At 47.9% G+C, this 25,518-nt stretch overlaps 1 pseudogene; it reads right to left on the bottom strand.

The window, feature by feature from the left end:
• Positions 1-17,645: 17,645 nt before the first annotated feature.
• On the bottom strand, positions 17,646-25,267 carry LOC103659840 (annotated as a pseudogene).
• Positions 25,268-25,518: the final 251 nt, after the last annotated feature.

A 25,518-nucleotide genomic window follows, 5' to 3' on the forward strand; every position in this document is an offset into this window, starting at 1 on the left:
CTATACTTCCTTCTTTTGCCATTTCCCTAGCTCACTGCACGGGATCAGGAAAGAGAAGAGGACAAATGCCCACACTGGGCCCCCAGCTATTCCTTGTTGGCTTTCCTCAAAAACGATTCAGTTGGAATAGATTTAACAATTCCTTGCTTTAAAGTTAGCATATTAGCCACAGATTGCATTGATCTCAACTCTCAGTTCTTCATTAGCCTAGAAGAATTGGAAGTTGGCTTTTAGTGAGTTGTTCTCAGCAAAACTTGGCTTCTTTAAAAGCAGTAGCCTCCCTTCGTAAGCGTCTTTTCATTATTCTGTAATCTTTGGGAAGAGCTCAAACACCTCTCCTCTCCAAGGAGAACTGGTTCAGGAAAACTACTATTATTCCTGGACTGAAAATATTTCAAATAGAATCATCACAGATATAACTGGGTATTCAGGATGTTGCCTGCAGCCACCAAACCACGACGTATTTGGGACCACAAGAGACAGAGCCAAGGGCTCACTCTAAGACTGCTCCTCAAAGTGACCTCCCTGAACTATATGCTGAGAACCTGTCAGGAATACAGAATCTGGGGTCCCACCCCAGACCACAGAAGCAGATTCTGTGTTTGAACAGATCCCCCAGGCATTTGTATCACTTGTCCATCAGAGTCTAGGAAATGTCAGGACTCACCCATTTATTTCTCATTTGCTATACTGAGTACCCCACTGTACAACAGGCTCTCTTCTAGGTATTGAGGATGCCATGGTTAAAAAAAAGCCAAACTGTTCCCAGTTCTCATGCAGTTTACATTCTAAGGGGGAGACAGACATAGACAAGTTTAAAACGAAGGATTTCAGGAAGCAGTAAATGTTTGAAGAAATAAGCATCATGGGCTAGACACGGAGTGGGAGTTGGGGGTGAGATGCAGGGGTCAGGGAGGGTCTGTCTGAACAGAGCCCTGCACCGTGAGAGGGAGGGGGCCTCACCGTGGTCTGGGGCATGAGCATTCCAGGCAGATGGCAAGCTGGAGCAGAGGCCACCCGGAGAGTAGGAGCTTGGGAACAGAAAAAAAAAAAGGCCAGAGTGGCTGAAGCTTAGTCAGTTTGGAAACTCAGAGGTCAGAGAGGTGGGGAAGGGCCAGATGATGCACGTCAGTGGTTCTCAAACTTAGCATGTAGCTGAGTCACCTGGAGGAGGGCTTGTTGGATGGGATTGCTGTGTCCCACCCCCAGCGTGTCTGACTCAGCAGCCCTGGGGAAGGGCCCAAGTCCCAGCTGATCCCGATGTTGCTGGTCCTGGGACCACACTTTGGGAACCACTGATATAGAGCCTTGTGGGCCTTGTAAGGAGTCAGTTATATTCTAAGTATGATGGAATGCCACTGGAGGATCCCAAGCCAGGGAGTGATACACTCTGGTCTTCATTTCCCCCCACCACCAGCAGAAGAGGAGCAGACCTTGCCTGTCAACCATTATCATCTGGACTTGCATCCCTTTCCTGCTTTGCTTATCACCTGATTTGGTGGTGGTTTTTTTTTTTTTAAGTTTTTATTTAAATTCCACTCAGTTAACATACCGTGTAATATTAGTTTCAGGTATACGATATTTTCATCACCTGATTTGACCCAATTTCCCACCCTTCCCCTCCATGTGTCTCAAACATTTCCACTGTGTCTTCTGGAACCTCCCCTCCCCCTCATTCCCTGACCTATGTAATTCTTACACATCTTCAACCTGTAACTGTCTTCCCTGCCACTCCTTGTCTTGGGCAGAGCCAGGCTGGTCCCAAGGACACTGTCTTCCTGCAGTTCTCTCTGGAGGAGGCTGTTGGACCTCTTAGAGTGCACAAACTTCAAGGCCGGGAGGTAGAGTTGGTGCCTGCTTGTTCTCCACTGTTGTTCCCAGATCATAACTCTTGTTCCCTCTCTTAAAGGCCCTGTTAGGAGGTCCTCCTGCCTGACTCTACCACGAGATCACATGTCCTCGTTCACCGAGGGCTACAGTCCCTGCTTCTCCACCTTCCTCTCCACACAGCTCAGTCAACGTCAGTGAGGTTAACCACATGGATGCCCATTCCAGCACCCTGGCTTCTCGGTTCCCTTGACCTTTTCATCTCTAATGGCCTTTTCTTCCTCCATCCCACCTCAACATTATAGTCTGAACCTCGTCACCCCCAGAAACTGGCAGTCCCCTGCAAGCCCACATGCCTACTGTCTTCCCCAGCTTCTTCTCCTTCAGGGCACTTGTTCAAGCCACTGTAACAGTTCTTCAACTCTGTTCAGATCTCCTTTCCATTGGCTCCAACACTTTTGCCTCTCCAGCCTCCTCTTGTGTTCAGTCTTTTCCAGTGTAAGGTCCATCATTGTAAACACTCCCATCAAACCCTCTCATCCGCATAATCCCCTCGTCTTCTCGTACAGAACCCTACAAAACCCCAAATGGATCCAACCATCCCTTGCTCCATACTTGCACTCAAGTAATTTAATGTTGCTATGGAAAACCATGTTTGCCCTGTAAGCAAAGTGTTTTCACTTCAAGTTCATGATCACAGACCTCAACGGAGTATTCAAAACTGCTAGGCAATATTGCTGTGTTTTCCTGGTAAACCAGCATTCATGTTTTGTATAGCAACTTTTTCACATCGTTTTTATCTTTAAAACTCCTTCATCCTTTCCTGCTTCTTACTCTGAGCTGATGAACACTTCTCATATTTCATTAAGAAAAGAGAAGCTGTCACATGTGAACTCCCTCATTTCCCCATTTTCCCTGAAATCGACCCAAGTCCCTTGTTGGCCTCTTCTCCTTCCCTCTAGTCAGATGTGTCTAGCCCCATTAAAGGGCCACCACTCCACTGGTGCTCGGAGCGGTCTCCCCTCATTCATGCAGTCACCCTCAGCAGTGCCTCCCCCTCTATTGGGTCATCCCCACTGGTGTACACACATGCTTTAGCAGCTTGCATCTGTTTCTTCTGTGATTTATATCTGTACTTCTAAGTAATACAACTATTTTTAGCTTCTTCAATTTTAGACACTTTCAGTCGCTTTCCTGCACCCCCCTTATACACGTTTCCCCTCCTTCCACCCTCCCAATGTAGTTACATCACCATTTTTAGCTAAGTCAGTGTTCAGTATTTGCATTACTGCCACCAGACTCACAGCTGAACCATTGTAAGATGTTATTCTTATATGCATCGACTTTGTTTTTCTTGGGGTTATTAATTACTTCATTTTATCATTGCTTAGTTTTTAAAGTACCCATTACAAAGTTTTTGTACTAAACTTTCCAACAAATTATAAAACCCCTCTCGTGAGTCACAGGTAACCAATCAAGATGGCTTCTTCACTCTTGAGTCTGGAGCCTTGATTGTCAGGGCTGAAGTACACAAAGCTGGGACTGTTGACCTGTGGCCTTACATTTGGTCTCTCTCCCGTGGTGGTCATAGAGTAGCTAGACTTCTCACATCATAGCTCAGGACTTCAGGAGTGAGTATTCTGGCAAACAGGGTGGAAGCCATATGGCCTTTTGGACCTTGTTTGGGAAGTCACATTGTGTCGATTGATGTAGTCAAAGGTTCACCCAGAGTCAGAGGGAGGGGCCATAAATGGGAAGAATGGCAAAGAATATATGTGGCTATACTTTAAAACTGCCACAGAGACACGTACACTTAACACTTGCATTCGAGGAGAATGTCTTTGGAGGGGATCACAACAAATTGGGGGAGAAACTGGTTGACTAGGGAAAGAAGCAGGAAAGAAACTAACTTTGTCCTAGAAGCCATTTTGTATCTTTTGAATTTTGTGTCATGTGCCTGAACTACCTTTTCAAAAAATTAAATATTATTCTCCAAGTCACAGCTTTGCCTAGAGCAGTACCTGCCTCTAAAGGTCTGTCAGTTTCTAGGGTACTCTAGACCAGTGCTGTTCAACAGAACTTTCTGTGATGGAAATATTCTATGTTTGCACCGTCCAATATAGCAGCCACTTGCCACATGTGGTTATTAAAATTAAACTAAATTAAAATTTAATTACTTACTCCTACTAGCCACATTTCAAGTCCTAACCACATGTGGCTAGTGGTTCCATATTGGATAGTCCAGCTCAAGAAAATGGGAGGAGCTTACACAAGTGGGATGACGATAGGGCTCATGAGATTCCTTGGGTCAGTGGTCTCACTTTCACACGTGTACTTCCTAAAACAACTTTAAGAATATTCGTAACCCCTTGTAAAAATTAAAGTTGACATCTAAATGCTTTACCCTTAGTTTTCAAGTTTATTTTTGCTAGGAGTTACAAAAGATTCAACATTTTATAAGATGAGAACTAACTATAATTAGAATAAATATTTCATGAGATGGTTTGATAAGATAGGTTTAATTACTGAATAATGCAAACTGAATCTGAGAGAAGTCGTGTAAAAAATTTAGCACCACTAACCTATCTGCTTTAGTTGTGCTAAATTTAGAGTATCTCAGTGTGGGCCATGCTTCACCCTTAACGGAAATACATGCCAGACAGGGAAAGACAGGAAGCCCTAAGAGGCGAAGATGCCTTGATGAATCATTAAAGAGACTCTCCAGAAAGCAATATATCAATCTTCCCTTTCTTTGGCTCGAGGAGGTTTTTATATCCCAGAGCAAAGCTTCGCAGTGAGATTATCATGGGTGAGGGGGACATGGGAACTTTTGTGAGACAGTTTTAGAAATCTGTGCTTGGAAGTTAACACTTTGGAATCGAAACCTCTTAGATCAGTCATGAACATTTCTTCCCTGGAAAGTAGACCCTTGGGTGTACTTGAACCCCGGCTTGCAGAAGCTGCCATAGGAAGATGGAAGCTGGACTTGGCACCCAGTTGCCTGCTGCTGCTGTGAAAGTTTCTACTGAGACCCGCCAAGGAGTAAAGATGAAGACAGGTCCGTGGTGCCCCTGAAGCGGACATGGGGTGGCCCTCTTGGCGTCACTGCCACAGCCTCCAGCCTGCTCTCCAAGGCTTGTTTGTCACTGCGATGGAATGATTGCCTGGATTTCTTCCATAGGAGCTCCCTTTCCTTGTCTGGAATCATTAAGCCTGTTCCGAATGGAAAGGGCCAAACGCAGGGCTTCCCAAACTTGGGAAGAATGGGCAAGGCCAGACTTAGTGTGTTTTTTTACCAGTCAATTCTGCTCCCACACCTCCCCCTCATGACTGTGCCTCTTCCCCTCTCCCTCTAATTACTTCAGATGGAATACAGACTGGAGATGAATTTGGAAGATCACGGTTCACTAGAATAGGGGGAACAGGAATGGGGGGGGGCCTGACCAGTACAACAACATGGACCGTAGTCTAACTGGGGGCAGATGAGAGCGTCCTCCTCACAGTGCTGTTTATCTGACCTGAGGGGTTACTTACAAGATGAAAACTTCAAGTAGTCACTAAAAAGTCTCTGAAATCAGCATCTGAATACAGCTCACACAGTGGTATTTATGTGCAAAGCTGGAGACGAATACAGCATCTCTCAAAACTTCCGGTATAGAAACCACTTTTTCCTTCTGGCCAAGGAAGGATAAATCAGTGTTTCTTTGGTCAGTTACTAGATGTGCAGCTGGCTTACGCCTAAGATCACCGTGTGTGAAACATGTATTTCCTCAAACCCAGGAATCACACCACGTCTGTGGGGTGCTGACAAGGTGAGAGGTTGGAGGGAGCCGAGACCCTGGGGGCAGACAAGAGCTCTGTTCTCACCCTCCCTCCCCCCAGGGCAGATGAGCATTGCAGGAACTCAAAGGCATAGGCGCTGAAAGCACTTACATGGCCATCTACAAACCTTCCCCTGCCCCTCTTTCTTGGCCCAGTGCCTGCAGTTTTGTAATTTTGTAAGTCCACATCTCTGTGTGGTAGGTCTGCTGCACTCCCTATTTTGGGTCATCTCAGGAAGGTAGTGGGTGCTTCTGGAATGCTGCTCCATGCCAGGCCCTACGCTGAGCAGCCTGGGCTCATCTTTCAGACAGCGGCTGGCTAGCGTGTAAGCCCCTCAAGGTCACCCCTCCCACCTAAAGGAGACTCTCCTCCATGTACCTGCAGAGCCATAAAAGAGGTGGATGCCTAGGAAGGCAGACATGTTCGCCCACTTCTCACACACGAGGGCCCCCGAGACTGCTGCAGGTGGCGGGAGTGTCAGTGATCAAATGCCCAGTGCTCCAAAGAGAGGAATGGAGCCTGCCCTGGGGGGGCGGCAGAAGCTCCCAGACCCACAGCAGCTGAACAAGTTGAGTTGAAAATGAAGACAGATAAGTGAAGTCTGGGAAAATGAAGGCACTTCATCTGCCGAGAGGGGTGCCATTGTGATGATCTTCAGTGGAAGAAATTTAAGCCGGCAATGCATTTCCTCTTTCTGCTTTGGGGTGACATGTAAAACATCAGTTAATAACTTCTACGGCATGCCATCAATGGACCTGTAAGTGTCATCATAAAGAAAAGCAAGTGCCTACTGTGAACATGTTTGGTTCAGTAGCTTCTAAGACTCGTCTGTGTTTATTCCATGAAGTCATGGACGCTCCTCTTGGAAATTGATTCCATTGTAATGCTGTCATGCACACGCTGTTTTCTCTTGCCCCCGCTCCCCATCCTGAAACTTACAATGGCTATTTCCCAGAGACCACGTGGGAAGCTGTGCAGAGGCAAGCTCTCAGCAAGGCCCCCCTTGGTCAACTACCTAAATATCCATCTCGCCCTGCAGATGCCGGGGAAGAAACAAGGACAAAGCAGCCAGAGAGCAAGTGACGTGACTCCTCAGGGGAATTGTATTTCTGGTCCAACACTACCAATGACTGCTTCCTCATATTTTGAATAACCTGACCGACGCTCTCTTTCCTCTGTCACTGGCTTTTATTTGAAGGACTCATTACCAAACTGTCAGGATGCTATGCATCCGAGTAGGAAAAAGGCTGGTGTTTCTCTCTGTAACTTGGAACCCCGCCCTTCTGCCTCTCTGTCAGCATCAGGGCACACGTGTTCCTGAGTCAGAAGGCCCAAGCACCATCCGCGTTGGCATGTCTGCCGTCGAATGATGAGCTGGCCCGTGTCCACACCTGGTCAGGGCCTGACTGGCTTTGAAACCTGTCCTCACGCCCAATTCACAGTTCTGCTCACACTGTGTCCCTGTGAGCGCCCTTCTGCTCCTCTTCTTCCTCCAAGGCCTCGTTCTCAGCAAGGGCATTCTTAGCTCTGACACCCACCAACCGTTCTCTCCCTGCACCAATGCTGACACCTTCTTTCTCTGAGCTCCAATAGCCCTTCCAAGCTGCCCAATTCCTATTTCTACCTTGGAGCTGCTAATGCATTCCTACGGACAGCTCTCAGCTTCCTAACCTGGCGGGCTTCCACCTTCTTCAGAGCACAGACTTTGGCTTATTTCTCTGGGTATCCCCTCACCCTCCTTACCAGCATGGCTGGCACGAGCCTCCCAGAGTAAGGGCTCTGTCCATGGGTGGAGCTGTGTGGCCTGCGCACCCCCCGGGGCCAGAGCTCGAGAAAGACACTTCGGCCTCCAAGCATGTGACTTGGGGTTCCACAGCAACTCCAGCCTCCAGCCTCCCTGTTCCATTCTGGAACCAAATAGATCCTCTGGTTGTGCAGGCCAAGGTGACCCTTGGGGACCCCATGCTGGAGCACTGAATGGCAACCACCTGGGCGGGCTCTATCAGGTGGGCTCACAGGGAAAATCCACACTTGGGAAGCCCTCAAGCAGGAGGGAAATTGAGATCACAAGATAGAAAACCGAGGTAGGCCCTGCCTTTGCTGTATCTCTCACTTGAATTTCTCAGATAAATGAAAACCATCTTTTTATTCCCTGCCACATGACCACTGTATCCCCTGGTCCTAGCCTTGCCACCTTCCCTCCGTCTCCTGCGAAGGAGCGTTAGCCCCTCCATGTGGGCAGGGGTGGAAAGGTCTCAGTTCAGTTCTTGGTTCGACAAAGGTTTATGGAGGGCCTCCTTTGTGTCAGTGGACGAAACAGAGCCCTGCCCTTATGGAGCTCACCAACAAAACATCCGCAACGAGGTAGGAAAACACATTTGGGCACTGAGGGCCAACGAGCCACCTCGGCTTTCGTGTGTCACAGAGTGCCAACAGCTCTTTCATTTATGGAAACATCGCCCTTAGCAGCAATGAGGAGGAGATTTCCAGATAGGAACTGGGAGCCCCGGAAAGCCTGGGGTTGGTGGTAGGAAAAGCACACTCGGGAGTTCCTGGGGTCTTCCCGATGGTCTTTGTGCTAGTTCCCCAGGGCTCCCAAAACAGAGTGCACAAACTGGCCAGCTTAGAACAACAGAAATGTGTTGTCTTACAGTTCTGGGAGCTAGAAAGAGGTGTTGGCTGGCTGACGCGCCCTCTGAGCACGTAGGGGACTCCTTCCTCGCCTCCTCTTAGCTTCTGGTGGGTGCCGGCCATCTGTGGGGTGACACGGCTTGTACCTCCATGACCCCAATCTCTGCCTCTGTTGTGACAGAGTGTTCTTCCTGTGTTTCTGTGTCTTTACATGGTTGTCTTCTTATAAGGAACCAGTCATGTTGTATTGGCTCCTTATAAGGAGGGCCCATCCTACGTCAGTACAATCTTATATTAACTAATTACATCTGCAACAACTCTACTTCCAAATAACATTTTGAGGTACTGGGAATTAGGATTTCAAGCTATCTTTTTTAGGGGGACACAATTCAACCATAACAGCAATGTATTGAGGAGAAATAGAGGCAAAGATAGATGTGTCCTCAGAGCTGGCAATCCAACAGAAGAGAGAGCCAGGGATGGCCGCAAGACTCCCTTGAAAGTGGAAATATTTTCAGAAAGCAGTCACGAACACAAGGGCATGGGTTAGGAAGAAAATAACGTCTTGCAGAGCAGAGTGAAGGGGAGAGAAAGTAAAACAAGAATAAGGAGAGAGGAGGTTGTGGGAAAGAGGGGGCACCTGAGCCCAAAAAGACACGCAAGCAGTGAGAAGCATAGGAAGGGAGGGCAGGAAGAACATTCTGAAGGACAGGAAACCACAGACAGAATGTAAGAAATCTCATCTTTGCAAATAATTATTTTGGAGTTCATTAAGCAACTTCCTGCACAAAGCTAGAAGGGCAGTGGATATTCTGTCCAGAGAGCTGACAATCTTGCTTCATCTGGATTTAAAAGGTGGAAGAGCACAGGGGAGAAGCCCAGGATCATGGATGGCACTTTAAGCCAGTCCACCTGAGCTGTGGACCCGAGACCAGAATGATAGATGCCCCAGCAAGGGGGTTGGCAGAAGGCCCTGGAAAAGCAGAGCTGCTTCTGGGGGGAGCTGAGCCCAGGGCCTGGCTGGGGTACTGCCTGTCCAGCTCCAGAGCAGGGAGTGGCCCCCCAGGCCCTCCAGTTCTCTCCACACAGGAAGAACACCCCTCCTAGCAGCCAGCTAGACTCTCCAATACCACCTTGTCCATCTGTGCTCCCAGGGCACTTGGCTGTAGTTTGGCTGAGAACAACTGAGTTAGGACGTGAAGAGCAGATCCCTCCGCATGGGATTATAGGGCACCGCGTATCTCCTCCTTCCAGATCTTTGTGGAACACTGATCTATTCTTCAGGGTCACACCTCAGGTTTAGAAAGGAGGTGGCAGTTCCCTCACAGCCTCCAGCCCCCCAGCATCCTGGGCTAACGTACCAGACTTCCAGGTCCTCATGGTGGGTTCTGACCCTCTCATGGCCCCCCTTAGTATCCCTCTAAATGTCCCTATCTTGTGTTCTATTTTCTTTCCTAATGGTTGGCAAATATTTAATTTGATAAGGCAGTGTTATAAAAGGCCTAACATGTTAATGGATTAATGGATTATTATTATCAACTGACTCCCTTAGAGATTTTGCTTGCCCAGAGCAGGAAGCAACTCTAGGCTCTGAAGTGGATGTCGCTTACAGAGAGGACAGGCAGAGCATGGGCGGAAGGAATGGATTAGGCCACTGTGGGAAGCATGGTTGAGCAGAGGTGACTCTTGGAAAGACTCCTGGCAAGGGGTCTTCTCGGTCATCACCCCGGTGGCTGTGGATGCTTGGCACTGTTCCCCTGGACTTGGTTGTTCTGCCTGTGGGTAATCCCCACCGGGCCTGCGCCTCTGGTCCTGGGCTGTAGCCTTTGGTTCGAGGACCTTCCTAGGTCTCTCAGGCTTTCCGGAGGTAGGGAAAGACCACCCATAGAGTCAGGCTCTGTAGTAGAAAGTAGAGTCCTTTTTCCAATTTTAGGATTCTTCTGAGGTAGGAAGAGTGTTCCATGTGGGAAGCTCAAAAGAACAACTGTCCACTAAAATCATACGGTGAATATGCAGAAGGGCCTCCCAAGACAGCCCCTGGCTCCAAAAGAGCGTCTCTCCTGGAGATTTCAGGCACTACCATGGTGGCTGGGGAGACTTGCCTGAGTCGTAGATGGAAGCCCCAAGAGTGAGTCAAAGTTCATTTCCTCTGATTATAGACCCAAGTGCTGGTGATGCACTGGCCTCATTAAGTGCCTTGCACACAGCTGATGCTCAACCAATATTTGTTAAATGAATGAATGAGGGGTGCCTGGGTGGCGCAGTCGTTAAGCGTCTGCCTTCAGCTCAGGGTGTGATCCTGGCGTTCTGGGATCGAACCCCACATCAGGCTCCTCCGCTAGGAACCTGCTTCTTCCTCTCCCACTCCCCCTGCTTGTGTTCCCTCTCTCGCTGGCTGTCTATCTCTGTCAAATAAATAAATAAAATCTTTAAAAAAAAATGAATGAATGAATTGTTGGTTCTCCCAGTATGTAATCACCTGCCTCAAACACATCAAGAGATGAAGCAGGATAGAATTATCAACCAATAAAATAAAATCTGAGGGCCCTGGGGTAAGCTATTTCATTGCTCCCACACCTCACTCTCCTTATCTTGCAAGTTCAGCTGCTCTCTAAGAATTTACCTTGGAACAAACTGCAAAAAGGATTTTTGTCGCCTGTAAGACAATTAGAAATTTAAACACTGACCCAATAATTTGATGATGTTAAGGAATGACTGTTAATTAATCATTGTTTAAGGAGAGAAATGATGATATGGTTTGGTTTTTAAATGTGCCCTTCAACACGGATGGACCAAGAGGGCATTACGCTAAGTGAAATAAGCCAGACAGAGGAAGATAAATCCCATATGATTTCACATAGATGTAGATTCTAAAAAACAAAACAAATGAACAAACAAACAATAACAACAACAACAAAGCAGAGAAAACAGACTCAGAGAAACCACTCCTAGTGGTTGCCCAGGTGAAGGCGTTGGGGGGATGGGTGAAATGGGTGAAAAGGATTAAGAGATACAAACTTCCTGTTATAAAATAAATCACAGGGATAAAAAGTGCAGCATAGGCAATAGTACACTTACTATTGTGTAAGTATAATACTCACTATGGTGAGTATTTTGTAATTTATATAATTGTCCAATCACTGTTAAACACCTGAAACTATTTTTTTTATGCCAACTATACCGTAATTAAAACTAAAAACAAAACAAAATAAAAGTGTTCTTGTCTTTTAAAGATACATGCTGAAATAATTTTGAATGAAATGATACAATGTCTGGAATTTGCTTCATAATGAATTGGAGCACGAAAGCAGGTAGGAAAATAGATGAAAAAGGCCCCGAGTTGATCATTGTCAAGGCTTAGCAGTGCATACACGGGGGTCGGTTGCACTGTTTTGTCTACTTTTTATATGTTTGAAAATCCCCATACTGAAATGTTTTTTAAAAACTCACAATTCTCTTTTCCTGCAGCTCCTGTGGTGCCCATTCCAGCCAGAACTTGCGATGGACCCTGGTAGTTGCTGTCCCAACATCTCTGGCTCCCTGGCTCTTTCCTAAAAGAACCTTCAATTCTATCCAAGTGTCCACTCTTCCACACAGCCCCTGTGACTCAAGGCAAGATGAGCCCATCCCCACCTCTGGCCCTAATTAGTCTCGACAGGTCAGGGCAAGCCTGCTAAGTGAAATAAACCACACAGAGGAACCTGCCTGACAACCTTCTCACTAGTGAGTGCTTCTAGAAGGACAAGGGATGAAGGAGAGTGTTGCCGGGGCTCCCAGGAGGCCCCCCCTACTCCTAGAGGGCCTCTGGAAGCACTTTTCTCCTGCTGGAAGGAAGCAGGCGGCTCCAAATGCCCAACAGCCAGGCTGTGGCCTAGAGGGAACCAGCCCAGGAAGAAGCCGACATGCCGACCAGCAGAGCAGAGAGCTGAAACCAAACAAGTCGCTGATAAGCATCCTGAACGGCTGGATCAAACAAGCCTGAAGTCCACCCTCTCGCTGGACTCCTCGTTACATGATATAATAAATGTTCTTATTCTTCTTCTGATTTTTACAACCAAGAGTATTTACAACCATGAGAATCTTAACAGATGCAATGCTCCAGGAATACTCATCTTGACAGTGGTGGAATGGGGACTGAGCTAAAGGGAGGGGACCCCCCCCCCTGCAGTCACTGCCATTGTTCGGGATGCAGGAAGCAGTCAAGGAAGGAGAAAAAAGAAGGGCGGTGGTCAGAGGGGTCTTTCAGAAGCTGGAAACGTTGTCATACTTTGTACCATTTTCAGCCCACATAGAGCATTCTTTCCAATGTCGGGCCCTTCTGCTTTGAATGGTAGTCCCCTAAAGCTGCAGACACAGATCAGGGCCCTTTAGGAAAGTTACGCCCGGCCCGTGCTGCTGTGGATTGCCTTTGGAATATGGTGGCATTCCTTGGCAGAACATTCATCTCAGAAGTTATGCAAATCGACTTTTATTGTCACGGGATGCTGAGAAGAGCCGTTAGCCGGAGCAGGTGGCAGGGAAGGGTGCAGCCTGTGGAGGGCTCTGCCTTTCCCCACACCTCGGAGATGGGATTGCAGGTCTTCTCCTCGTCCACGTGTTCTCTCGTCCTCCTCGAGTAGACTGAAATCCAGTGGATGAGCCCAGGGTCATTCATAAAGCGGAGAGTGTCGTCTCAGTTTCCAGTGGGAGCTGGTGAACATTTCCACCTGTTACTCCTTGCTCTGTCTGCTGTCGGTTCCTCCTCCCCTTTCTGCCTTCTATGCCGCAGCCCCAGTGCCAATCACCACCACTTCTCACCTGACCACCGACTATAGTGGGACAACGGTCTCCCTGAGTGGATTCCAGCCTCTTTCCAACTCCATTCTTCCCATGATAGCCAGAGTGAACCTTTAAAAATGCAAATCTGATGGTGTCTTTTCCTTTCCTAGAACCTGTCAGTCCCTTTCCACTGCCAACCACGGTCTCCGTGCCTCTGCCTACCTTCCGTCTGCTCCCTCCCTTCTTCTGTCCAGTCCAGAATCCTGGACATTCTTTTGCCTCAGGGCTTTCCACATAGGCTGATCCCCCAGGTTGGAGCTGTCTATACTCCGTCCTTCCCTCTCATTTGCACATAGGCAACTCTTTTAGGACTTAATGTCGCCTTCTTGGGGAGAATGTTTCTACTGCATCTCTTATCCCCCAGCCGAGTCACATCCTCTTTATTGCGCGCACAGTACCTTGCCCTTCTCCCTCACAGTATTCAATGTAATTGGAAATTTTGCTTAACATGCCTTCCCTGTTAGATTTTAAGCTTAAAGAGGGTAGAGATTTTGTCCACATTGCTCCACATTCCATCCCAAGGACCTACCACAGTGTCTGGCACATAATCAAGGATTAGTAAATAAATATTGGTTGGCTGCCTATCAGCTGTGGCCACTGCCGAGGCCTCCCAAAAGTACGGTCCCAGTGACCCCTCCAGACCCTGTTTGACCTCTTGCATCCATCCATTGACACTTACCAAGTTCCTGCTCTACAGGACAGAGCACAGAAAGGGACAAGTGTAGACAGACCAGAGTCGATTTGGAACCTGAAAGCAAAGTTGTTGCCTTACAGAGAAAATGGCTTATTAGAATTCAGGACATTCCCCTCCCAAGCACTCTCGTTTCTTACTGTTTGCTCTAAAATGTTTTGTGTGACTCAGAGACACAGACTAAAGGCTTGAAACAGAAAGCAAAGGCTGAGAGGAAGAAAAGTCAGAGCCATTTCCTGTTCATGGGCAGTATCACCACGGGGGAGAGTGTCCCTGTCCTCCTCCTGCCTTGGCAATAAGTAGAAGCCTTTGAGTCCCCCCATCAGTGCTCTCTCCTGGACCGCGAGCAGAGGGCTGGTGGGAGAAGCCGCAGGTATGACGTCCAGGGGTGGGGCCCACATGAAGCACCATGGCTGGGAACTGCTGGTTTCTCTCCTTGAGATACTCGAGTAGCTCAACTTCCCGAAAGGAGATGTGACGGGGTGGGGGGAGTGCACTCTTCTTCCCCCGCACGAGGCTGTCAGGCTTCCCTTTTTAGGATTACATAAGCCTCATCTCTACTCTGGGCGGGAGAACACCCCCATTTTCTTCAGAGTCAGCTGCAACCACTAGAAATTCATTGCCAAGTGTCCCTCCGGGAAATCATGCAGTCATTTTATCCTACAGTCAGATGTGGCATGGTTGAGACTGTTCTGTCAGGAAAGGATGCCTAAGGCATCCTGACTTCCTATGGGTGGGCCTGCCTCAGAGACTCTGGAAGCCTGCTGTATTGGAGATGGGGAAAGCCAGAAGGTGGGAAGCATGGTGACAGGTTTTCAAAGGTGCAGGGGGGGTGAGATGCAGTCGGCCTAGGCTTGAATTCAGGCCATGCAACTGAGAGCTCTCCACCTTTTTGAGCCTCAGTGTCCCGTGATAGTGTAGGTCTTGCTGGGAACCTGAAGAGAAATGCATGTGGATGCCCTAGCACACAGAAGCCTCTAGATTCAAGAGGCAACTTGTATAATTATTACACAGGGGCTGAGCTCAGGAACCTAACCGCCATTCCCTCCACCTCACCATGCCTGCTTTGGAGTGGTTTTCCCAACACGTGAGCTGGCTCTGTCAGCCCTCAGTGAAGGAGCTTTCAGGGCCTCCCTGGGCTCCACATCAGAATTCTCAAACTTTTCCACTCAAGGGTCCCTAACAAGAGTGAATGCGTGCCTCAGAGCAGCACAGGTGAAATTCCTTTAAGTCCCTCGTGACATCTTAAAAATTCGTGTGAATTAGGGGCACCTGGCCGCTGTCGGTAGCGCGTGAGACTCTTGACCTCGGGGTTGTAAGTTTAAGCCCCACGTTGGATGTAGAGATTACTTAAAATCTTTTTTTAAAAAGTCATGTGAATTTGTGTATCTTAATCTGTAATATAGTCATGCTTGTTTAATATAAATATATTATTTTCTTTAACTATTCAAATAAAATGCACAGTTCTAGGAAGTTGCTAGGAAAAGGAAAATGGACAATGAGGAAGAGTCGGGAGGACTTGGCCCCCACATTTGAACCCTTGTTTCATTCTCCCCATAATTTTATGAGGTAGAAACTTTAAAAATTTTTTTTTTTACTTGTTTGAGAGAGAGAGAGACTGTGAGTGGGGGGAGGAGCAGATGGGGAGGGACAGGAAGGGGGAAAAAGTCTCAAGCAGACTCCGTGCTCAGTGTGGAGCCCAACTCGGGGCTCAATCCCATGACCCTGAGATCATGACCTGAGCCAAAACCAAGAGTCAGACACTTAACCTACTGAGCCACCCAGGCGCTCCAAGGTAGAGACTTTTAAAAAAGAATTAAAACATTACAGCCAGTACAAAGCAGAGTGTGAGCATTCCCCACAGGGTAACTCCTAGAAGAAACCCTCTCGAACAGTATCTGTGGCATCTCTCTTTCCACTGGCCTTGAGTGTTTCTGGATGTCCTTGCCCCCTGGAGTCTGCGAGATTTGTTCAATTGTACAGTCACTCACAGACACTGTCCCTACCCTTTCAACAGAGAGCAGCAGCCTCCTGCCCGGAACCCATTCTCTTAACTCAGTGTAAACTTTGGCCTCAAGTCAGCTCTGTCAGAAACAAAGAAAAGCCATAGGAGGGAAGCTAACTTCTTCAGGCTCTTGCCTGATCTTTATTTAAGAAGTAGCTGAACCCAATGGGACCATGCTGTGCGGTAGGTCATGAGCTGGTGGCCAGCTACTCAGGGGTCAGTGTGCATCAGGAGAGGACGTGATGTGGACTTCAGTTCACAGCGTGGTGTGGAGAGGGTGGAGCTGGACGTCATGCTGTCTGGAACTCCTGCCCTTTAGAGGAGGGGCTGGGACTGGAAAGAAGCTATGGGCAGGTCAGTGACCTGCTTGCAATGGGGGCTTCCGATACCCAGGTCCTGAGGACAAAATACAACACGGGGTTGGGCTGAAGATCTATCTGCCCACGTCTGCAGTGCATCCAGGGGTTCAAGGAAGAATTCACTGCTCCCAGAGATCCTGGCCAAAATGGCCATGAGTGGCTTCATGGGCAGCAGTCAACAGTGAGGGGCCAAGCAGGAGGGCCTGAGAGCAGAGACTGTTCTTTCACACAGAGGAGTCTCCATCAATACTCAGCAGGAGCCTTCCAGGGGATGCCAGGGCCCAGGCAATGGGCCAGTATAACTGAATGTTAATGCTTATGTGACCTAATAAGTATTCACATCTAGGGAAGGCTTGAGGAAATTCAGGTTAGAGAAGAATTCTGTCGACCAAGCATTTAATCATGGGACTTTTTTGCCTATGTATGTTCCTGAAAACAAAACCAAGAAAGAAACAAACTGAAACTTACATGTGGAATGAATCTGCCCTTTCAAAGTGGTACCTTAGGCGGTCACACACATATTCTAAGATGCTCATGATGTTTGCAAGACTGATCTTTGGGAATTAACTTCAGAGCCATCCTGCGAGTCAGACCTCACAGTCAGCTGGTTTGATTACCCAACTTATTCTTCAGACTTGTCTTTGAATGATTTTTGTTTGATTCCAAATATAAAATCGTTCCTCAAATGATTATGTTTTTTTACTAAGTCTGTTTCTCTGTAGACTGTAAATTTGTTGGACCAGTGGAGCATGTCTGGTTCATCTTTGGCTACACAAGACCTGAGACCTGAGAAATGCTTGATCGATGTTTAGGTCTGCGTTTGTTCACTCCACGCCATAGGCCTATTTCCACCACTGTTGTGTCTTGTACACATTGCAGACATCGAAATGTTTGACTTCTCTTCTCAGGTGGCCTTTTGGTATTAAATAGTTAATATTTATTCCAGAAAAGGAAGGGTTGTTCTAAATCTGCACCCACAAAAACCCACAGTAGAAATGCCTTCTGGAATGAGCATCAACAATTCAGCTTTTTCTGTTGGTTGACGTCACAGAGAACAGTCTATCAACATTTTTCCCTATGTTGCTTTTCTTTTGGGGGTCACAGAATAAAGATGAAAAATCACAGCTCTGGGAGCACACAGAACAGAGAGCTGGCACTCGAGGGATTGATTATGTATTCACTTAGTTATTATAATTTTTAAAAAATGGCCCAGCTGCTTCAGCTTACACAAGCTGTGCTGAAATATTTCACTCGATAGTATTCTCATCTGGTGGTTATACTACTGGGTGATTTAATGCAAAGGTTTTTTAACCCTAAAAGGAGAAAATAAAAATTAAGTAAAAAATAATGTTAGTGCTTTGAACTGAGATTCAAACATTCAAGTATTTTCAAGAAATGGCCACTGCCTTGCTCTCCTTTCCCTGTGAATTGATTTGTACTAGCCACACTCTCTAGTGGTACATGTGGAAACCAGCTCACCTGGGAGAATTTTCCAGTTGCTCACATGTGTCCCTCATGTGACCTGGAAGGCCCAGGCCCAGACCTGTTCACTTGTACCTTGTAAAATGTTCCCAGGCGATTCTGATGCAGACCTGTCTTTGAAAATATGTGATCTATAGCCATCTGACTACTACTGCCCTGTTATTTCTCTCCTGTGGTCACCGCTACGCCTGATAAGTTATGTTTTGGTCAAATGATGGACCAGTTCAACTCTGTCTCAGATAGAAGGAGGAACTTATTAACTGGAAAGTCCAGGGATGGGCTGGGCACAAGATGTTGCTTGATTCAGCTACCCAAATGATGTTAAGATCAGGCTTCTCTCATCTCTTGGCTTGGCCCCCTCATGTTGGTGCTTTTCTCAGACAAGCTCTTTTGTGCAGGCAAGATGGCTGCCAGCTGCTCTGGCCTCATAACCGCCAAGTCTATTGGAAAGTTAGCCTCTATTTATCAACTGTTGGAATGAAATTCTGTGATCTGGCTCCCCTTGGTCCACTTGGGGTCCCAAGTATCCATCTCTTCTGTACCAGGCAGGGTTCATTTGTAGAATACAGAAGCCACTCAAGATATTTAAAGCAGAGAGGAATTTAATTCCAGTACTGACTGCTTGCAAAACTGTTGGATGGTCTGAAGGAGTGAGTTTTGTTTTGTTTGTTTGTTTGTTTTTTAAATGGTAGCACTAGGGTTTATTAAGCTGTGCTTTAGTATGGGCTCTGAGGCTTGCCCATGATGCTCTTAATGGATAAAGCCTGGGTGTTCTGCCGATTCTTCTTGAGCAGTGACACCAGGAAATTGGCAGCCAAGTGGATGTTGTACACAAGCTCACCATCGATCATCTTCTTGTGGCCATCGGCCACTGCCAGAAACAGCACCTTCTTCATCTGGAATTGAATGGTGGACTTCACTTCATCCACTCTGGCTGCCGTGTTCTCACTGTGGCTCAGCAAGGAGGGGAATTGCCAGTGTGTGCAGGCCTGGGCCCAGGATTTGTGGTATCTGCTTGATCAAAGATTCTGAAGCCAAAGAGGCGTCATACTTCTTGGCAACTTCTTGACAATTTTGTATTCTTATTGAGTTTCTTCTGTGCCTCCGTGTGCGTGTGGGGAACATCCATAGTCTTGGCCTCATCGTCGTGCTGCTGGTCCCTTAAAACACAAATGGAGAACTTGGGGCAGGGAGTAGACTTAAGCCTGACGGTGCCTGCCAAGGGTTTGTCCTTCTGACAGTCGCAATTCTTCAAGCTCTACTGTCTGAAGGAGTGAGTTTTAGACTGAAGCTTTAGAAATGACTCCCAGAACACAGCAGAACTAACTTGCTGGGGAGAGCTGTGACTCTTGAAACACTCAGGAAGGAAGGGGAATCAGGAGGCCACCGTGAGAAGAGTTGAATTCAAGACCACGTGTCATATTTGTGATCTGGGGATCAGGAGGCCGGGAAGCTGGTGACATTGCCTCCAAACTGCTTCTGAAACCCAAGACACGACTGACCAGGTGTCGAACCACTGCTTCATGGGAAGTGTCCATGAGCATGAATGCCTACAGAAACTGTGAATGTTGTAGGGAAACTCTCTCTTCTGCACTCCTGCCTTCCAAATCTAGTTTGAATGAAAAATTTTGGTTACAAAATTGCCTGTACAAAAGTCTAGAAAGGTGGTTTTTAGCTGTATAACCACTGCAATATGGATAGCACAGTGGGGGGCAGTTGGAAAGGATTCTAAGGGCCAGTCTACCACAGGAGGAGTCTGGGAGGTTACAAGACTCTCCTAGCAAGGAGTCACATCCCCAGCTTCTGGGACTGTCCAGGGTCAAGTACACCTGTAGCCTAGGGAGTAATCATGGAATCAAGTTTGTTGTCCAGAGGAAATTTAGGTTACAGGCTATAATTTAGGTTAAATTTAGGTTATAATATGCTGTTACCAGGAGAGGTAAAAGATGTCGGGTGACAAAACCCAAAGATGTCCCCTGTAAGATATATGATGCCTTATCATTACAAGTACCTTCGCCTACACTGTTCCATTTGATTCTCACAAAAGCCCCATAACAGGAGGAAGGTGGAGGGGGGGTTAGGGGGTCCATCTTACAAAGGAAAAGTTCACACTCAGGGGTTAAGAGACCGTGCAAGCTAATCCCTTACAGCTGGTGAGAGGCAGTGCTTACATTCAGACCCAGTCTCCTGACTTGAATCCCATTCCCTTGGGCTAGAGTAGAATGTGGAAGAAAATTCTTTCTGAAACAATGGTTCGAACCCCCTAGCCTTCATGTATAGAGTCTTGTGCCAGGGGCCTTGAGGGAAAGTATTCCTATGCTTTCGAGCAGCTATGGCCAGATTGGAGCACAGGGTCAAGGAAGACTCTGGTACAAGAGAAGAGGCGGGAAACTTGCACCAGCATTTGGATGCTTGGCACCTCCCTTCATTTGGTCTTTATCTGAAGAATGAAACAGGGAGTTTCACGTTTTTTTGGTTTTTGTTTTTTTTAATGCTGGGTGTTCCAAGGTGCCACAGTATCAGTTAAAGTATCTGGATTTAGGACATAGATTGGCTCATGTTTCTCCCAAACAGCAATATTTTTAGCATTAGCCATTCCCACATAAATGCAAAACCTTCTCTGATAATAGATCAAAGCAAATCCCTCCTCCTAGCCTTCCTCATGGGCTGCAAAATGACTGGGTTTGCATAAACAAGATTAGAGCCACGCAGGGCTGCTACCAGGTTACCAATGCCGCCGCCTGGCGTCAGCACCCGGGAAAACCCCTGCTGTCATATCAGCTAGAGCTCCCTCCCCACGTGGCTAGAGATCCAGGCCCCCACAGGGACGGAGATCTCAAAGCTGGGCTGCACTGCATCCTGGAGGCACCGCGTTTCGAAGATGGGGACGTGCCTGGAGGCTCATGGGTCAATAAGAATCTAGGGGCATGAAGAGCAAGCACCAGGACCCACCGCCTGGAAGTTCTACCTCGAGGTCAGACCCCGCAGGGCCTGCGCAGCTGCTGCCTGCACACAGCTCCACCCACCGGACGATGGAGCCAAAACTCTTTGTGATTAAGGAGGTTCTTCCTCTTCACATGTGTGGTTGGGTCATCACACTCCGAGATGCTCACCATCTGTCTGGGCTCCGGCTGCTGTAACAAATTTCCATAGACCGGGTGGTTTAAATAACAGATACTTACTCCTCACAGTTCTGGAAGCTGGAAGTCCAAGATCGTGATGCTGGCAGTTTCTGCTCTGGTGAGAGCCCTCTTCCTGGTTTGCAGATGGCCTTCTTCTCATGTCCTCACATGCTGGAGAACAGAGAGAAAGAGCAAGCTCTTGTGTCTTTTTAAAAATAAAAACACTATTCGCATTCACCAGGGCTCTACCCTCATGGCCAATCACCTCTCAAAGGCCCTACTTCCTAATACCATCACACTGCGGGTTGGGATTCCGACATATTAATTTGAGGGGAGTACAGATATTCAGTCCACAGCATCATTTTGCTATAGAGAAGGCTTTTGGTAGCAGCTGGTCACTTCTGGGGTCCTGGCCCAAAGTGGCCAAGTTGGGTCAGTCTTCCCATCATTCATACCAGGTCTTGGTGAAGACTTTATGACATTTCATACAGTGAGCTGGTTAGTTCTTTTTTTTCTCTCATTGCTCCATCTTTAACAAAGTTAAGAAAACACTTCTGTTATGGGCTGAAAAAATTACGTCCTCTTCCAAAATACATATGTTACTGTCCTAATCCCCAGTACCATAAATATGACTCTATTTGGAGATTGGTTCTTGACAGAGGTAATCAAGTTAAAATGAGGACATTAGGGTGGGTCCTAATCCAGTATGATTGCTGTCCTTATTAGAAAAGATTAGGACACAGACATGTACAGAGGGAAGACCGTGTGAGGACACAGGGGGAAGACGAGCATCTGCACGTCAAGGAGCAAGGCCTCTGAAGAAAGCAGCCTTGCCGACACCCTGATCCTGGACTTTTAGCCTCCAGGACTGTGAGACAATCAGTTTCTGTTGTTTGATTCACCCAACCTGTGGTACTTTGTTACAGCACCCCTAGTGGACTGATAGACCTTCCTTCTAGACCAGCTGGTAGTACGAGTTCCTGCTTCTGTTCTCCAGCCCTTTTTCTTGATAGCACCGCTGATAATCTGTCTTCTGGATACAGAGGTGGTGACGAGGACATCCCCAGTAGCTGTGTGCTTGGAGTCCTCTCCCAAGAATGACCATGGAATCATCCACTCATGCTGTCTTTCTCTGGACTCTCTCTAGGGCCGAGGAAGCAACAAAGGCTTACCAGGTGCTTCTGGCTGGGGAACATCGCATGGAGGGGAACTTCCGGGGGAAAGGGCCCACATGTATTCGATGCACCTCCTTGGTCCCCACATTTACCATTATAGGCAACTGATGCACCAAATATTTATACCTCCATTTCTTCTCAGCATCGGTGGCTTAATCCAGTTGGACCTCGCCTTCCTAAGTTTATTTCTGACTACATTGGCACAACACACAGACACATGGATTTTCTGGATTGGCTTTGTTTCCTAGACAGGTTTAGTGCCTTGTCTCATGCAGGCATGATGGGCTCACACATGGGAACTGATCAGACTTTCTTGATGATGACAGTTGACACACTGTCTTGCTTTCAACCCCTTATGGTATAGCTTGTGTTCTTGCTCCAGTATGTTTAGGAAGCATTGTGAACTCGTAGTTAGGAGAATAAGGATTAACCATATCACTAATGGTTGCACAAGGCAGGTTGCCTGTCCCCCTCAAAAGTCTCACAGGGCCTAGAGTTTTAGCCATCCCCATCCTTGCATCTGCACTCGAGACAATCGTATTGATAGCTCCCATCTCCTTAACGATTGCCCCTTTGTGGACAGGCTCTTACTGGGACTCTCTGTGACCTCCCCACTGTACTCAGCACAAGTCCTGACATGCATCGGGGCTTAATCGATACTTCCTTTAGGAATAAATTATGCTTATGATTTAGATTTGCACCTATTAGTCATTTTAATTTCAAAGTAAGTTCTCCTTTTTCATCCTCACTTTAAACACTGTAATAGTTAAGGAATCAGAGACATGTACCCGATGTGATTAGCAAAGCTTAGGCCGGGGTGCATAGAAAATATCAGAACTCCTACTCATCTGTATTTTTAACTTTATAATTTAACGTATGTTTTACCTACATTATTAATGTATTATATGGTAGAGTGTATAACGTAGTTCATGGATTCACGTACCAGTAAACAAACACACATTGCGGGTGCCTGCTGAAGGAGTTTTCACTAAAGGAGTTGGCATTTTCAGGAATGTTTGGAGACTGAGCCAAGACTAAGAACCAGCCATTCCTGCCCCTATGAGCCTCATTTTCTTACTTGTGAAACAGGACGTGAAGCAGGGCCTGGGCCTGTGACCAGAGCACCCTCCCAGCTCTGCCACTCTGCACAGACTTTTCTAAGGGGCAGCTTCCCCTGGAGTAAGAGAAGTTCCTGCCTCCTTGGACATTTTGGACTCCAGTGTGATGAGGCCTGTGATACGTTAGCTCAGCTCCTGGCCCACAGAAACCCCTGTGTGATCTCTGCCCGGAAAAGTATTATTCCTGAGACAGCCTCCAGAGCCTGCCATATGGTCAGCACTAAATAAATGTTTGTTAAATGAACATGTGAGACGCTCTGAAGACCAAGTCCCTGCCCTGGTGCTCGAAGGGTGCGTGTTGTCCATACCCTGCTGCTTGGCATTAGGACCGGGGGCGAGCAGGGCTGTGAAGTCTCTAATTTGTGCATGTTTTCTGCTGCCTTTAGGGTCTGGGAAGGGCTTGGGAGATTGAGAGTCTTTGACTTCATAAAAAGATGCAGAGAGAATTCTCCATTCTTCTTTTGCCTGATGAGTTGCTGATCTAGGGCGTCCCCCTGGGATTTCTCAGGGTGGCGCTGCTCTGCCTTAAGCCTGGCTGGCACTAGGACCCCAGCCCCCTCCATTCCAGCCCCCCCTGGGTCTGTTACAAGAACCAGGGGATGAGAGTACTCCTGGGCTCTGTGGTCTGGAGGAAGCAGGGCCTGCTGTCTGGTGCTCAGAGGCCCCTCAGGGCCGTGCCTGTTAGACGCTCCCATTCCAGCTGGAGCTTGCTGGAAGGAGAGCCCTTTTCTGAGAGATCTGCAGCTACGGAAACCTGGCTTGTAGTGACATCCAGAGGTCATGCAGAGAGGCAGCTGATTGGCGAGGGAACGCATGGGTGTGGCAATAGTTTAATCTTAATTTGGGTGCATCTGCGGTTGCATTTTTAGGTTGATATCAACGAGAGCCTGGAGGCACAACCTTCCCTATGGGCACATTCCCAGAGTGAAGACAAATCCAGCTCCGGTTGCAGAAGAGAGGGGCGCCAGGGGGAAAGAGATATGAAACAGAATAGCAGAGACATACAGACACGCAGACACGCAGACACACAGACACACACACACACACAGCAGAACCAGAGCATCTAAAGGGCTTCCGGAAGCTTTCAGATGTCAAAGTGCATCAGAATCACTTGGGCTGGGTAGCTTTACAGATCCAGGTTTTGAAGCCCCGCCTCAAGGATGATAGCTCTTGGGTGGGTCTAGGAAGTTTGCAAATGAGCTCCTCAGGTGAGGCTGATGGGGTAATCTGCGAGCCACGCCGTGGAAAAAGCTTTTTTAATGCCCAGAATCACAGTGATGAGAGCTTGGATTGCAAAGCCTGAGAACAAAATCATTTTGGAGCCTGGGTCACCTTTTGGGGAGGCAGGTCTGTCCCCACCCAATTGTTCTAGAACATTGGGTGGGGGGAGTGTGGTTAAGGAAAAGGGTGCCAGGAACGAAGGAAGGTCGGGATTCCAGTTTCGCAAGGGAGGCAGAGGATGCAAAGACTGGCCTTCCTGATCCTTCCACGTGTACTGCCTTTTTTCCCCTCCTCTGGACCCTGGATCACTGTGGGCGGCAGGAGGGCAAGGACCGATCAGCCGGTCAACTGACTCCTCACAGAGACCAGGCTGGCCAGCCTCCGTGGGGCCCCACAGTGGTGCTTCCTGCCTCCTCCCCTGGACCTGCCAGGCCCCTCCAGCAGCCCCCACACCTTCTCACCTTTTCCCTCACCCCAGTCTACACGGGCCTGCCCCACCTACCATCCTCTTCCCCAGGGGAGGCCGCAGTGAACATGTTTGGCTTTGCTGTCCTCTTAGGGACAAAGGCAGGTGGCCATCACTGGCTCCATGTTACTAACTGCCTTAGGAGATGATAGCAAATCGTTTTCGGAGCCTGCTTTGTCAAGCCCTACCTTGGTAAGGAAGCTTCTAGAACTCGCTCCTCTGCTTTGGATCCCAGCAGCGCAGCTCACAGGTATCTCCTTTGTCTCTGCTTGCCGGTAAGGCTTCCTTTGAAGACAGGCTTCTCGTGGTTTAAAGAAAAAAATTTTTTAACCACGAATCTAGTATGTCTGCCTCATTTTTCAGATACGGAGGCCCAGACAGTAAACTCTCACCTCCTAGTTTTCAGTTTTGATTTGGGCATTGGGTATTTTCTTAAAGGGGATCGTATTTTTCTATCCAAGTTCCAAAGTGGAACCAAAAGAATTACAGTGAAACAAATGTTTTCGGAGAGCCGACTTCAGGTCATGACATGGGCGGTGACCAGCAAACAAACAGGGCCTCAGCCGGAAGCGAAGAAGGCACGCGTCTAGGCTGCTTCTCTTGGCTGTCCTTCCTCAAGTGCGTGCAGCTGGGAACACCGGGCTGGAGCCGGTTTGCAAAGCAACCCAGGAGGCCCTGAGTTCCCGTGGTAAACGTTTGCGTACGCAGAGTCTACGCATAGCCTCTGAACGCCACTCTGCCAGGTAGGTGTCCCCTGGCCACTCACCGGTCCCTCTGGCGT

This window comes from Ursus maritimus, unplaced genomic scaffold (assembly GCF_017311325.1).
Source record: "Ursus maritimus isolate PB19 unplaced genomic scaffold, ASM1731132v1 scaffold_1, whole genome shotgun sequence".
NCBI classification, from domain to species: Eukaryota; Metazoa; Chordata; class Mammalia; order Carnivora; family Ursidae; genus Ursus; species Ursus maritimus.